General features: G+C 38.0%; 1 pseudogene; it reads right to left on the bottom strand.

Annotated features, from left to right (window-relative positions):
- Nucleotides 1-393: 393 nt before the first annotated feature.
- Nucleotides 394-5,414, bottom strand: LOC124105520 (ribulose-phosphate 3-epimerase-like; annotated as a pseudogene).
- Between the last annotated feature and the right edge of the window lie 10,707 nt (nucleotides 5,415-16,121).

Genomic DNA, 16,121 nt, shown 5'->3' with positions numbered 1-16,121 from the left:
CTTTGTTTTTAGAAACTGCTGTGAAACAACAGAAAATTCATCTTTATAAATATAAAATAAAAAATTTTAAACTAATTAATATACTCTACTTAGGCATCAAGATGCATCGCTGTAACACGATTTCAGCCCTATTTTTACTCTATTTAAAGATCAAATCTTTCCCAGTAAAAATAAAATATTTCACCAGACTAAACTGTATCACTTAAAGTGTAGTTATACACACCGATTTCTAACCTCTTAGAAAATTCTGCACAGTAGATTTGAATCATTGACATGAATAATTGCTCAGAAAAGCTGCCCTGCCTCATTGTGATATGATGAGGTAGTTTTCCAGTAAAATGATTTCAAGAGCAGTAACTAGGTTCCTTGTGGTTTCTTTGATCAAGAGGACCTTTATGAGCAGCTTGTTAAGGATTTGATCACAGATCTGTTACCTTTCCTCCTCATAGTGATGCTGCCAGACACAATCACATATGCTCCTGCCTTTGTACATTTATGAACAATGTTGGAACTTACTCCACCATCCACCTCTATATGGGAACCAGGTTCCAACCAATGAACCTTTGACATCATATTGTCCTTGAATTTCTGCTGTGAAAACTCAGGTCCCCCCATTAGGACCAAGGCCATGCAAATGTTCAGCCCTCCTGGTCTGATGGTAAGGTCACCCCATTCTCCCACTTGTCTTTAATCAGAGCCTCAGGGTTCTCAGTAACCTCAAGATGAGACATGTATTGCTTGGATCCTGCTGCAATCATTTGCTTTACCCAAGGTTCTGACCTGGACCATCATGTGCTTGTCAAAGGAAATCTTGGCTTAGTTGTTTTCATAAACTTTCTAGCACAAGGTGACCAAAGGTGATAATGGGAACCAAAAAAAAAAAAAAAAAAAAAAAGAACAAGAAAGAAAAGAAATATGACCTTCCTGAAGATCAGGGTGCATCCAGGTAGAGATAATTGGCACCAGAATATAGCATCTGGAAGCACTTGGCTCCTAACTTGACCAGGTCACTGCTGCAAACAGATGGGCTAATCCTGCAGCCTGATACTATGGTTCTGGTTTTCTGAAAATTTTGAAAAATGTATATCCACTAGTATGGTCTCAACGGTTTCCCCAAAGTGCATAAGAGGGCTGGGGTTGTGGCTCAGTGGTAGAGCGCTTACCTGGCATGTGTGAGGCACCAGGACAGGCAGCTTCAATTCTCAGCACACATACAAATAAATTTTAAAAAAAGTCCATTGACAACATATAACAATAATTAGATTTAATTTTTAAAAAATGTGAAAGAGACCAGCAGATTCTAATGTGACAGAGAGCAAAAAAGTTTGTTGATACTTAATTCCATATTTCAAGCCAACATTAAGAAACTACTGCTTATACAGTTTTGGTGCTATATATAAATAAATACTGATAATTTTCTTTAGAAAGCTATTAAAACACCCCTCTTTTCCCAATGGCATATATTTATGAGGTTGGATTTCTGAATCGTGTACATACTTCTTTCAAGATAATATATTGAGATAGACTGAATACAGAAGTTGTATGGGAATCCAGTTATCTACTCTCCAGTCAGACATGAGAGGAATTTACAAAAAATGTCTAATAATGCTGTTCTTCTCACTAAATTGTCTGTTTGATAAAATATAATTACTTGTCATAAAATACATTATTAAGGTTAACATATAATTGATGTGTCATTGTAAGCTTAAATGACTATCTAGATAATTATTTTAAACATTTATGCTTTGATATCAAATGTAGAGATATCTACAATCCATATAATCAAAAACTCTTTTGGCTTCTCAAAAGAGAAGTATTACTGAGGCAAACAGTAGACTAGGGAGTAACCCAAGATAGCAGAATAGAGGAGGTAAGGTTCCTGGCTGCTCCGAGGTCAAAACCAAGAAAGCATACAGGCAACTTCTTGGCAAGACAGGTGAATAACAAGATAGGTGAAAGGGTGAGAAAATACATATCACTCACATGGATCATGTAAAAAAGCAAGGGTTTCTATTCTTATATTAGATAAAGTGAACTTCAAACCAAAGTTAATCAGAAGAGACAAAGAAGGACATCATATTGCAAAGGGAATTATACATCAATAAGACATAACAATCATAAATATTTATGTCCCAAACATTGGAGCATCTACATACATCAAACAATCCCTTTTCAACTTCAAGAATCAAATAGATCACAACACAATAATACTGGGTTTGAACATTTTTATCCATATATAGGAATACAAATGTAAATATATATAATAAACATATATAATACATGAAAGTATTTAGATGGATATGGATTTGTATATAGTTATTTTTCTTTATAGATGGATGTTTACAATTTTGGTAAGATATAGGATATGATTATTTAACTGAATATATATGAAAATTTATGGGTAGAATTTTGGTTGCCGTTAGGGTAATTCACATATATATGAGTATATTACAAACATATATGAAATATATATTTTAAAATATATATGGATATTAAAAGTAATATTTATAATTTTTGTTTAAAAGGCTCATAATTATGGGTAAGGTTAGGTTTAGTTTTGAGTTACACCTTTAGTTTAGGAGATAGTTTACCTTTAGAACACATACATCAATATATATGAATATAAATATGAATATAGAGGTAATATTATATATCAAAAATATGTATATATAAAAAGTATATATACATATACTTTTATCTATGGATATTTTTAAGGTAAGCAATATTGTTATATTACATGCAAACTCTGGGTTATGCCTATGGAAATGTGTGTGTGTGTGTGTGTGTGTGTGTATATATATATATATATATATATATATATATATATGATATTTATGGGTTTTTATGTGAATTTATGAATTTATATCCCCCAAGACATAGGTACATTCATGTAAAATGTTATGGTTTATATGTATAGAGGTTTCTCTGAAGTGTATTGGTAGGTATAGGACTAATGTAGAAAAATACTTAGTGTTAATTTAGGGGTTGAACATTTTTATCCATACATAAGAATACAAATATGAACATATATGTAAAAATATATGAAAATATTTAAGTGGATATAAATTTATATGTAGTTATTTTTTCTTTTGAGATGGATGTTTACAATTTTGTTTTAGTTATAGTTTATGATTATATAACTGAATATATATGAAAATGTATGAGCAAGAATTTGGTTTCTATTAGGGTATTATATTCATATATATATATGAATGTATATAAACATAGGAATATATATGTGAAAATTTATGTGGATATTCAAACTAAACTAAAACAAATATATTTTTTGGTGAGAAAAAAAAAAGAACAGCAGAATAGATGTCTATGGTCCATATGGTCTTTTCAGTCTAGGATTCTAGACTTTAGAATGAAGGGTATAATTCTGTGCAGATGAATTGGATCATAGCAATAATACAATGAAAAATTGATTTTAGAAATTTTTGCTTTGAAATAAAAGAAAGGAACATTTGATCATGACTTCAGATACATATGAATGAATAAATAAAGGTTTTTGAGAGGTTATTTATGATTCAGTTTCTCCTAGGAAGTTGTCACGCTATTATTTATCACTCTTACTGGTTTAAGGGTGGTTATCAATGTCGAGATTGAGGAGCATATATGCAGTCCTATAATTTTGAAAAAAAAAAAAAGGTTCTTGTGCTCACATCCATTACTTCTAGCTTCATGATAGTAATTTCAGTCTTTCTTTGTTCTAATTAGTGCCTTTTTCCAGACTGGAAATCTCTGCATGGTCTTTGACTTTTTCTTTCTATTTAGTCATCTACCAATTTGTTCTTTTTCCTTTTTTTTAAAGTTGTTGCACATTTGTTTGTTCCTTCTCCATCCCAGCTGACCCTCTCTGCTCCTGGTGGACATTGCCTAAGGTGTGGATCTATACCAGCTTTCTAACTGTCTCGCTGCTTCTAGGCACACACACAAAATCTTCCTAAAGCAATTTGATGTAGCCACTTCCAGGCATAAATCCTACTGAAGCTCACTATGACCTCTAAAATAAAGTTCCTCAGCCTGACATTCAGGGACATTCAGCATCCTCTTATTTGTACCCGACTATATGCTCCTAGCAACTTTCTCTACCACTCATGAGGCCTGTACCTCAGCCAGGGCAGCTTTCCCACTGTCCAGCCTCAGCATGCCAGCTCCTGTATCCAGGGCTTGGTTTAGGTCATCTCATGCCTAAGAATCTCTCTTCCAGCTACATGTCTCATCTCGTTTCTTATTTGAAGTTCAAGCCCCAATATTTTCTATGAAACACTCTTCCCTTTCTTATAACATTTAGAATAAAAAATATCAATAAGTGATATGACAAGAGTTCTTACTTTGAGCTCCACACTGTTGTAGCACTATTTATATGGTATTACCTCAAATGCTACTGCTAGGCACTATGGGTAATTGAGGCAAGGAAGCAGGTCTGGTTTTTCACTGTTGAGAGGTTGTGTGATAAGCAATAGTCATTGGACTGGGAAGATCCATTGCAAACTCTATTTATGATTGAAAATCTGGATAATTCATATCACCTTTTTATATTTGGTTTCTCATCTATAAATGAGGCTGCCAATAGCATCCATCACACAGGATCATTGTAGGATCAAAAATGAGAATGACCTTTGTAAATAATAAAATTTCACGCATTAGGGTTCTACAGAGAAAAACAGAAGCAATAGGATATATAAAAGTGTATGTATATAGCTGGGCAAAGTGGTGCACTCCTGTAAGAGCTAAGGAAGTTGAGGCAGGAGTATTGCAAGTTCAAAGCCAACCTTAACAATTTGGCAAGACCCTGTTTATAAATAAAATATTTTTAAAAAGAAATGGGGATGTGGCTCAGAGGTTAAATACCCCTGGGTTTAATCCCCAATAACAACAACAGCAAAATATTTTTAAAAAAACTACACACACACACACACACATACACAAATTCTGCATGACTTGGTTCATGCAGAATGATGTGGAGGTCAAGAAGACCCACAAATTGCTGTCTGCAAGATGGAGAGCCAAGAAAGTTGGTAGCGTAATCTAGTCCAAAATCAAAGACTTGACACCAGGGGAGCCCATGGTGTAACTCCCAGTCCAAAGCTAATGGTCAAAAAACTAGCCTGCTAGAACCCAAAGATCTGAGAACTGGCAGCTCTGATGTCCCAGAGCAGGAGAAAAGGGACATCCTAGCTTCAGAAGAGAGAGCAAACTCACCCTTCTTTTGCCTTTCTGTTCTTTTCAGGGACTCATCAGAATCAATGATGCTCACTCACATGGGTGAGGGTGGCCATTTTTACTCAGCCTATTGATTCAAATGTTAATCTCTTCCAAAAAACATCCTCACATACACATCCAGAAAGCTTTACCAGCTCCCAGGGCCTCCTTTGCCCAGTTGATTAACATATAGAATTTACCGTCATTCTGCATAAGAATGCTTATTATTACTATTACCATTATTATTATTTCTTTTGTTTCATAGTTTCATGTGGGTATGTACTTTTGTGTCCTCATTTTGTTTATGAGCTATTGGAAGGGGAGTGTTGAGTCATTCTTCGAATGCTCCTGGAAAACTAGCATGTAAAAGATTTGAATAAGCCATATTGAATGTACAAATGAATTTTCACAATAAGAAAACCCAGGAGGGCTGTGGTAACCCACAAGAAAATTTCACTTGTTTTGTTAAGGGGGTTAAAAAAAAAAAAACAGGACAGTGAGGTTTGCAAAGCAAGTACTGATCTGATTTCAGGGAGGATTGTCTCACAGTGATGAAAATAGTCTAACTACTGAAATTGTTTAAACCACAAGAATTTTTGAAAGATTCCAAGATAAATCATTCATAGTTTTTCAATTGAGAATAAGGCCAACCTTCTGTAGGGAAAGAATGAACCAAGAAAGAAGAGACTTAAGTACGAATCAGTAAGAAAACTTAAAAAACTATAATAGAAAATAAGTATAGCTAAATCCTGGGAAGGTAGCTTGCATTTTACATAAAATAACATTACAAGATTAAAGCGGACATCGTCTATATATTTAAGCTTCTAATATTTAATCAACTAGAAGATTAGTAGCTTATGAAAGATTGTGGTACTATAAGAAAACCAGGGTGAGAGTAATACATTCCAGTGCTTCCAGAATTCTAAGAAATGCTATTAAATTTCTAATACAGTGGTGAGTTTAGTCAGCATGAACTTACAGCTATAATCAAATTCTCACCCAGGGTGAATGTGCAAGGTTAAGAATAAGGCTGAAATGGACTGGCATGAAAAGGAGTGCACCATCACACATGGACATATGCCCAGGAACAAATCAGCTTCATGAACAGAAGGTCAAAGTGCTATTGTGAAACCAGAAGGTGCACCTATGAGGACCGTATCCTGTCTGTCTCCTTTCCAATGTTCTTTCTCCAGCCTTTATTCCAGGATCCACTGGATCCTGTGTGAAATGCTCAGTTCTGCTTCAGACTCTGGAGCCAAAGCAAGGGAGATGTCATGAGCCCTAAGTTAAAAGATCGTTAGCTCACCCTCAAGTGAGAGAGAGAACTAATTTCTGACTTGGATCCCTACCTTTACTCGTGTTCTGCCTCCTGTGTGCTAGAGCTGAGCCCATCCTTTGATTCTTTCTCCCTTTGTTCCTCCTCATGGCTGGTTTGCCATCCTGCTCAGTAATGTAGTTTTTGCCCCTTTTATGCTTTACTGCAAATATACACCAATTCTTTTTATCTTGTTATGCAAAATAGAATAGCTTACAAGTCTTTAATCTATGTAAGTTGAAAAAGTACCGAAAATACTTTCTAATTTCCTACCCACTGAAGAAAGAAGGCACATTCTGTAAGAAAGTCGAGAAAAGCACGTGATCCTTTATGTTTGGTACTAGAGCAGGGAGCCCCCAGGCAGAGCCATTTGCACCTGACTCATTGAGCAAGCACAGTTGAACTCTGGAAGCTCCATGAAACCAATGAAAAGAAACGGCACATCAGTGTGACGATTTAGGCTGTTGGTGGAGTATGAGTGCTCAACTGTGCTCCATAACACCTTGGGAAATGCAGATAGTTGATTTAGGTCTTCAGTCAGGTTTTCCTAAAAACTTGCTGGATGCCAAGCAAAATGGGGTCTACTCGGGATTCATAGTTGAATAAGACGTGGCTGCTGCCCTCGAGGGGCTCATTGTCTTGACTGGTGGAGAGAAAAGAAGTGATGGTGACCGATAAAACATTGAGGTGAAAGGTAAATAGGTTGGGATTTGGTGAAATGTAGCCACGCTAAATAGTCAATCACACACAACAACATTGCATAGTGTCACTAATAACCAGGATATATTTTATTTGAAGATTTTTACTTTTCTGAGAAGATATAAAATTGTAACAGAAGATTAACGATAAAGATTAAAAACATAAATGATAATATCTAGCTTAAAGTACATGCAAAACAGGGAAAACAAATACATATGTTTTTTGTAACATTAAAAAATGTTAAGTACATATGGTCTATAAATTTAAAAACTTGATTAACATTAAAAAATGTTAGAATTTCAATTTGGCACAGCTTGAATAAATTGGCAAAGGACACCATCACAGAGCACTCTCATTTGAAGGTGATTAGAAAAGACTTTGAGTGTAGGGGAGTTTTAAACAAGAACCTCAAAGCCATGCTGGAAATACAGTCTAATCCTATAGATAAGTCTAGGTGGTGGCCCATATTAAGAAACAAGGGTGATTATTAGTAGCTCTGGTTGAAGGGTGACAATCAAATGTTAGCTAAAAATAAGCAAGTGACACTGCTGATGAATAAGATGAGTTAAACGTTGGAATACGGAAGACAGTGGGTGACTTTGAGCTATAGGCTTATGTGGCTCCTAGGAACTCATGTGGCAGCCACGTAAGTAGGTCTTGAGATTTTAAAACTAGCAGTCTACTGAAAACAGGAATCCATCGGCTCTAAGTCTAGGGAGCAGGAATGTATGATCAGAAGTCTGCTGGCAGCTGTTGAAAGTTTTCAGTTTTTCATTCATTATTCTGTTGCTTACTTATTATGTTCCACAAAAATGTTCTGGGCCCTGCAGATGCCACAGGGAACAAATCAGTTGAGGTCCTAAACCAGTGGAAGAAGTAAAACACAAACAGGCGACACAGAAATACATACGCAAATGAGAAAATTATCAGGTAACTTCAATGTAGAGAGTGAAAGTGAATAATAGGGAAGAGAGAGGGGCTGAGTTGTTCTTGTAAATTTGGGGGGTGGGGAAAAGAGGCTGGGAGGGAAAGGTTCTCTGAGGTGACATTTAAAGTAAGACCTACAGTTACATAGCCAGGGATGTGTGTTTGGGAAGATCATAGTCTGGTGGAGCAATTCCTAGGAGATAGACAAAATTCGAAACCCTGGGAGGCCACTGTGGTCAAGAGCCAGATGGGTAAGGAGCCCATGAGGAAGGGCCTCAGGAACGTAAGCCACAATCTCAGGTGGTCAGAAGGAGAGAAAAGCTCAGAGGGAAGGGTACGGGCCCGGGGGTGGGCATAGCTGTGGGATTCAGTCATAGATAAACTGAGCAGCTAGAATTTAGTACAGTTTGCTGAAAGTAAGATAACCAGAAGTTAGCTTGGAACTGAGGCCATGTTTTCTGGTGCAGACTTTTATAATCATAATCGTTATAATTATTATTATAGTAATCCACTTGTCTACCCCTGATAGTCTGCTGTTTCCTCTCTTTGCTTCATCTTTGCTTATCTTTTTTATTTTTATATTTTGGTACCGGGTTTTTGAAAGAACGAACAAGGTTCGTCATAGGAGAAAATGTCCGTCAACTGAGGAACAGCTCCGCATATTTATAGAGCTGGGGGCAGTTTGACAGTTATGACAGTTTAACAGTTTGACAGTTGGCACGGGGTGCTTTCTGATTGGTGGGTAAGGATCATGTGAGTCAACAGGGCTCACCATTGGACAGCTCTTCTCGGGAAATGGGGAAGTTAGTCTTTGCAGCCTGGATGACTCCCAACAGTTTTGAACTAAGGGGCACTCGACCACTGAGCCACATCCCCAACCCTATTTTGTATTTTATTTAGAGATAGGCTCTCACTGAGTTGCTTAGTGCCTTGCCATTGCTGAGGCTGGCTTTGAACATGCCATCTTACTGCCTCAGCCTCCCCAACCACTGGGACTACAGTTGTGTGCCACCAAGCCCGGCTCATCTTTGCCTATTGATTGAAATCAAATTAACTGTCTTCCTTGACAGAGTTTAAGAATCCCCACCCAGAGGACCCCAAATACACAGCACAGTCACATGGCTTTATGTTTATGTGGTCACATGTTACTATCATGTGAGGGTGTTCAGGGTGAGGGACTAAGTCTTATTGTCTTTAATTCCCGAGTAACTTACATAGTATCTAGCATGAGCAAGTGCTCAGTACATAAAGGATTAGTTTATTGATTGATTACACAAATGAAAGAGTAAGTAGATGATGTGGCTTACTCAAATCCTTTGTGTAGTATATAAAATAACAGTAGTTAAGATGTATGAGTATGTCTGATTCCTGCCAGGTACTTTACATGCATTATGGCCATTCTCACAGCAACTCAACGTGGTGTGGAGTGAAATCATCTACCTTAGAGACGAACAAATTGCCGCTCAAAATCAGTTAAGAGTGGCAGCAAGGCCGAACGTGTAGTGATGGGCGAGGCTGGGAAACATGTTGGTTTCTTATATGTCCTCTCCAGTTTGCCTAGGTTAACAGTGGATGGTGATGGGTCCATAGATGTATCTGCAAGGAGAAAAAATTTCCTACCCTATAGCAGGTGGTTCCTGATTGCTATGATTTTTTGTTTGTTTGTTTGTTGAGTTCAATAGGCAACTGAAGAGCCAGTTAAGTTTTTGACTTATAGGATACATATGTTATGATGGAAATGATCCTTGAGGTGATTTTCTCCACTATATTGGCTACTCAGTAAAGGCTTGAATTACAGGGAGACCCGTTAGGAGTTGATGACGACCCTCCAGTCGTGGAGCTATATGAAGAAGCGGGGTGGTGGCCCTAGAAACAGAAAAGGAAGAAAAAATAATTTTGGAAATACTGAGTAGGAAAAAAGTGAGAGATCTTAAAGCTTTATTAGATACTGATAACAAAGAGGGTTCACTCAAACATAACTTTGGGATTAAAAACCTATGAACTTTAGGAGCACCTAAGAACAGGTGAAGAGTTTTCTTAGGTAATTTTGAGGGTCACTCTCTTTAAATTATAAGATTCTTGTGAATCAGCGCTGTTTCCTTTCTTTAACTATCCCTCCCTTTTTTTCTCTTTTTATTTCAAAAGAATGGCTCTGAAAATTCCCGCAGTCTGGCTGGGCACAAATCTCGAGCCACTCAAGCAGGAACTAACTTTATTTTCCGAACTCCCTCGGCCCTCCTAGGCACACCACACCAACTGGAACTCCCTCCACTGGAACTTCACCAACCAACTTGAACTCCCCAGGAAATCCCCTCGAGAACTCCAAAGTAGGCAGACAGCAGGGATCTATATACAATAGAACCAATCCAGCATCATCTTAATGGCTCCGCCTCTCAACCATTACTTCTGGCAAAATGCCAGGGGCCATTCCGACTCGGCTGTGGCTCTCAACAGAAAATTATCATTATCTGAATATACAAATATGTTCACAAAACAAGAATATAATTAGAAATCTCTCCAGGATTTGGTACACACAAAGTGCATTCTTTTTGGCTTCCAAGTCCTGGAAATGTTTGTGGCTATTCTTGAATTCAGTGAGCATTGCTCAACATAACCACCTGACTTTTATTTCATTTCCTTTTTTTTTTCTTTATTATTATTGCTTAGGATGAGATAGATATGTTTGTTATTGTGGTTTCCTCTTGAGCAGCCATCTGATAAAATGCATCTTCTGTTTATCCTAATTTCAGGCATTTCCCTATGACTTGCCTTTCAGGAATGGGAAAGAAGCCTGCTGTCCTGAAGACAGTTTGAAGATTGAAGACAGTTCAACCTTCCAGTTCAGGTTTGTTTCTGATCAGTTTTCATTAAATTATGATCAGAATGTAAGAGTGATGCCTTATCTTTTAAAAGACAGGGTTAAACAGATTTAGGAAGTATGATTTGGCAGCACCAAGAAGCAGCATTAAGGAAAACACTGTTAGGTTAAAAGCGGAGCAGTGGATCCTTGGAAGTTGGGATGTTGACCTATTACATTGTGTCTGGAATTAGTTGAAATGAGTTGTTGAGTCCAATAGCTAGAATAAAAATATAATAAGAGGGCTTGGAATGCTAAGTAGAAGGAATTCATTCATTTTAAACTATTGTTTGAAAACCAATTATTAACACATGGAGACCTCATGTAATGGTTAATTTGAATGGTCAACTTGACTGGATTACCAGATGCCAAGGCTTTCACACATGTCAGTGAGGGTGCATCTAGGAATGATTGGCATATGGGATAGCCAACTGAAATGGAGAGCCTCCCTAAGCATTGGCGGCACCATCCAATAGCTGATGGTGTGGATGGAATAAAAGTTGAAAGAACACGGAAGCAACAACAGGTGCAAGTTTAGTTTTTCTTGAAGGGGTTCTTGATTGCTGCTGCCATGGTCTGAGGATATCAGACTCTTGCTTCTTCAGGCTTCCAAAGCTTTGGACTCTGCCAGTGATTCTCCAGGAAGTTTCCAGAGGCCTTCAGTCTCAGACTAAGGTAGCACCGCTGATCCCTCTAGTTCTGGGGCTTCAGCCTCTTGGACTGCGCAGCTACTGATTCTTGAAGCTCTCCAGCCTGCAGACCGCCATTGTGGATTATCCAGCTTCTGGTGGTGTAAGCCAACCTAATATAAAATTATAGAAAGGGTTTTATAATTATAGTTCTTGTTGGTTCTGTTTCTGTTCCTCTAGAGAACCCTGACTAATACACCTCATGCTAGCCATTGACTGCATAATGCAACACAAAATAGTCCCTGTCCTCTCAGAGTTTATAGTTAGTAATATTAAGACAGGTGATTAAGGAGAGAAGTTTGGGGCAGAGAAAGGAGGATATTGACCTGGAAGATCTTTTAGAAGGAAGAAATTTTGTAGTGGGGGTAGAGCCCAAGGCCTTGTGCATGATTGGTAAGCTCTACACCACTGCTCCAGCCCCGGCTCTTTTTTTTTTAAGAGGAATCTCCCTGAATTGCCCAGGCTGGCCTAGAACTCCAATCCTCTTGCCTCTATCTTTCAAGTATCTGGAATTATAGCGCGTGCCACCAGGTCAGGTTTATCAGGAAGAAATCTTCAAAGTGAAAATTGAAAATTAAGTAGGTGTCAGCAAGATAGAGTGTTGGGAAAGGAATAGAATATATATGAAGAGTGTGCAACCTGAAGTATATGGTGCATTCTTAAAATTAAAAGAAGTTCCACTGTTGCTTTGGAGTAAAGGAGAAGGTGAGACTGAGTGGGGTCAGATCCAGGGCCAGGTATTTTGAGACCATGTGGAAGAGAATAGGTGGCATTTCAAAGGAAATGAAGAACCTCTGGATGAAGTAACTAGAAAGGATGGAGTCTCTGGAGGGCAGAGAGGCATGTGGCATCACACCTGGTAAATTCTTCCTTCTTGATCTCATGTGGTATGAGATTGCAAATGTTTGTATTGCTGGAATAGTTTGACCTTCTGAAAATGTTTGAAACCACAGTCCCCAGACTTTGAGATTATGGTTCAGGAAATCTCTTTTCTCTCCCTTTCACCAAAAACAAACAAATGAACAACCACCCCAATAAAAATATGAATGCCATTTGAACACCAAAGTTTGAGAAGGGCATAATCTCACAATAAACGGTAAACCTTCTAATTTCCTTGAAAGGACAGTTAATAACATTATCATTTATGTGATTTCCCCTCTTACTAGTACAAACCTATGACATTTTGTCACTTCAGCAGTAGCTCTGGGACTGAGTTTTGTAAACTCAGCTCTACCTATAACAGAAACAGTATGAAAACAGGTATTGCCTTTACCTGTGAACCAAGCATGTCCAAGGTCACTTGGAGTTTAAAATGTACCTTGCCGCAGTCTGGCTGGGCACAAATGCTGCAGTCTGGCTGGGCACACAATCACGAGCCACCACACAGCTTGTAGATTCAAACAGCAACTCTTTATTCCCGAACTCACACCAGCCGTCTACAATCACGTTCTGGGGAAATCCACGTTCTCTGCCCAAAATCCACTCCACTGGGCTTCTATCTCCCAAAAATATACTGTCTGAATCCCGTGAGAACTCAAGGGGAACTCAGGCAGCAGGATACGCCCTATTCCCAGCAGGAATAATCTTAAACCTGGAACGCCCTAAACCCGATTATCCTAAACCGGGAACACCCTAATCCGCCCTGGTCCTTGAGCAAGGTCACCTACATTCAATGTCACTGCAACATGGGGTACACTGGCAAGGAAATTGTCATACCTACTTGGCTAATGGCTCCCAGCAGTACCTTAATTCCATAGGTATACCCTTCAGGATTGACAGACATTCATCTCTCAATGAGGAAGGAGTATTAATTAGTCATTCAGTGGGGGAGGACAGATATTTATCAATGTCCCTGTGTGTGATGGCCACCAGATTTGTAAACACTCCAGCTAATACCTTGATGACCATTCTTATAAGTCATCATGATTTTATATAAATATTGAGAAGTGGCCTCAGAATAGGAACAGAAACTGAAAACATTCTTTATTTTAAGACTTCCCTAACTTGTGGTATTTTTCTAAGGAACATACACACAAAATAAAATAATTCGAAACTATTTATATAATGAAGTATACAGTACAAAATATATAAATATCACTTATATAATAACAAGATTATCTCTGAAAATATTTGTTTTGTATACTAGGCATTACATTTTTATTTTTACAAATAAAAGTGAAGAAAGTCATAGGGGATGAGAAAAGTCAATGAGTAATAAGTTCTTAATCTTATTCTTTTATTTTTTAAATTTATTTTTTAGTTTTCAGCAGACACAACATCTTTGTTTGTATGTGGTGCTGAGGATTGAACCTGGGCCGCACGCATGCCAGGTGAGTGCACTACTGCTTGAGCCACATCCCCAGCCCCTTAATTTTATTCATAATGAGTTAATTTTGCTTTAGCTTTGGTAACAGGAAAATGTGATGCCATCTCTATTTAAAGTAGGCTTAAGAAGGTTTGTTTGTTTAGTACCAACCTAGAGAACAGTAAAATGTTAATATCTCCCATTAGCATATCAAGAACAGTTTCTAGAAACTTAAACTTGCTTTCTTCTTCATGCCTTACTTATCTGAGAGTAAAGTTAAACCATTTTTATTAGATTAAATCATACTTGGACTGGAACGGTGATGCACACCTGTAATCACAGTGGCTAGGGAGGCTGAGGCAGGAGAATGTTCAAGCCAGCCTTAGCAACTTGGTGAGGCCTTAAGCAACTCAGTAAAACCCTGTCTCTAAGTAAAATACAAAATAGGGCTGGAGACGTGCCTCAGTTAATTTGGTTAAGTGCCCCTGCGTTCAATCCTCAGTTAAAAAAAAAAAAAAAAAATCCTATTTATACAAAATAGCAAAGGTGGCTAAATTTACTTTAAGTTGTTACTATGGTATGGATCTGGAATGTCCCCCCAAAAGCTCATATTTTGAATACTTAATTCCCCAATACAGCAAGGTTCAGAGGTGAAATTCTTGGGAAATGATTAGGGCTCTGACCTCATCAAGTGGATTAATCCACTGACTGCTGAATGAATTACTGGATGGTAGTAACTACAGGCCAGTGGGCATGGCTGGTGGAAGTAGGTCACTGGGGGCACGACCTTAGAGATTACATCTTGTTTCTGGTCCTTTCCCCCTCTTCCTCTGCCCCCTCTCCTCCTGTCCTTTCTTCCCCCTTCCTTCCCCCCTTCTTCCCCCCCCTCCCCCAACCTCTCTCTCTCCTCTCTCATTCTGTTCCCCAGCTGCCATGAGCTGAACAGCTTTCCTCTGCAGTGCCTTTCCGCCATGATTTTTCTGCCTCACCCATAGAGCATTGGGGTTGGCTGACCATGGATTGAGAACTCTGAAATCATGAGTCTAAAACTTTCTCTTCCCTAAGTAGTCTTGTTAGGTATTTTGGTCATAGTGATGAAAAGCAAAAGCTGGACACGACATAAAATCTTCAACTAAGTTATTCTTGGCAGAACATGGTGGCACACACCTGTAATCCCAGTGGCTCTGGAGGCTGAGGTATGAGGATCCAAGTTTGAGACTGGTCTTGGCAACTTAGTGAGACCCTGGCTCACAATGAAAAAATAAAAGGGGATGGAGATGTGGCTCAGTGGTTGAGTGCCCCTGGGTTCAATCCCTGTTACTAAAAAAAAAAATCTTTTTTATAGTCTTCTTATATATTGTAATGTTATACAGCCAATAAAATACCTTATTATCATAGAAAGATACTTCCGATGTGCTGTGCATAGGAAAAATTTAGAGATTATGAAGTGGTGTGTAATCCTATTAAAATTATATCTATAAACATAGAACATAAAATCAAAATGACAAACAATGAAATGTAACCATTGTCATGTCTGGGAGATAAGGTGTGTGATTTTATTCCCTCTCTCTTATAAGATTAGGTTCAGGGTCATTACTTCTGCAACATAGGACAAAGAAATGCCGCATTTATTTTAATAAGTTAAACTGTTCCTAGCCCCCATTTGGATGGGAAGTTTAACTTTAGGCATTTTTGAAACTTTTTTCCCCTTTCACATTCTACAAGTTTTGTAAGTGTCCTATGGATCTAGCAAAGTTCATGACATTTAAATAGAATCTTCTGGTTTTGTTCTTTTATTTTTTTAAGGATATTTTTGGTAGTAGATGGACACAAAACATTTATTTATTTGTTTGTTTATCTATTTTTAGGTAGTGCTGAGGATCAAACCCAGTGCCTCACATGTGCTAGGCAAGCACTCTACCACTGAGCCGCCTCTGGTTTTGTTCTATAATGATACCTATGGATGATCAATGTTGAAGCCACATAATTCCTTGGAATTTAAGACTTATTTTCTTGACTCTGAACCAAGCTTGAATCTATGGAACTCCTGTAAATATAGTCCAATGTTACCTTGGGCACCATATATTTTGCAATCTCGAATCTCCTCATTCTGTCTCAAAT

Source organism: Marmota monax, unplaced genomic scaffold, assembly GCF_021218885.2.
Source record: "Marmota monax isolate L192 unplaced genomic scaffold, Marmota_monax_Labrador192_F-V1.1 WCK01_AAM20220418_F8-fsc00250, whole genome shotgun sequence".
In the NCBI taxonomy this organism is placed as follows: domain Eukaryota; kingdom Metazoa; phylum Chordata; class Mammalia; order Rodentia; family Sciuridae; genus Marmota; species Marmota monax.
Note: the sequence above shows the minus strand (reverse complement) of the source record. Positions and strands in the feature narration are given on the sequence as shown.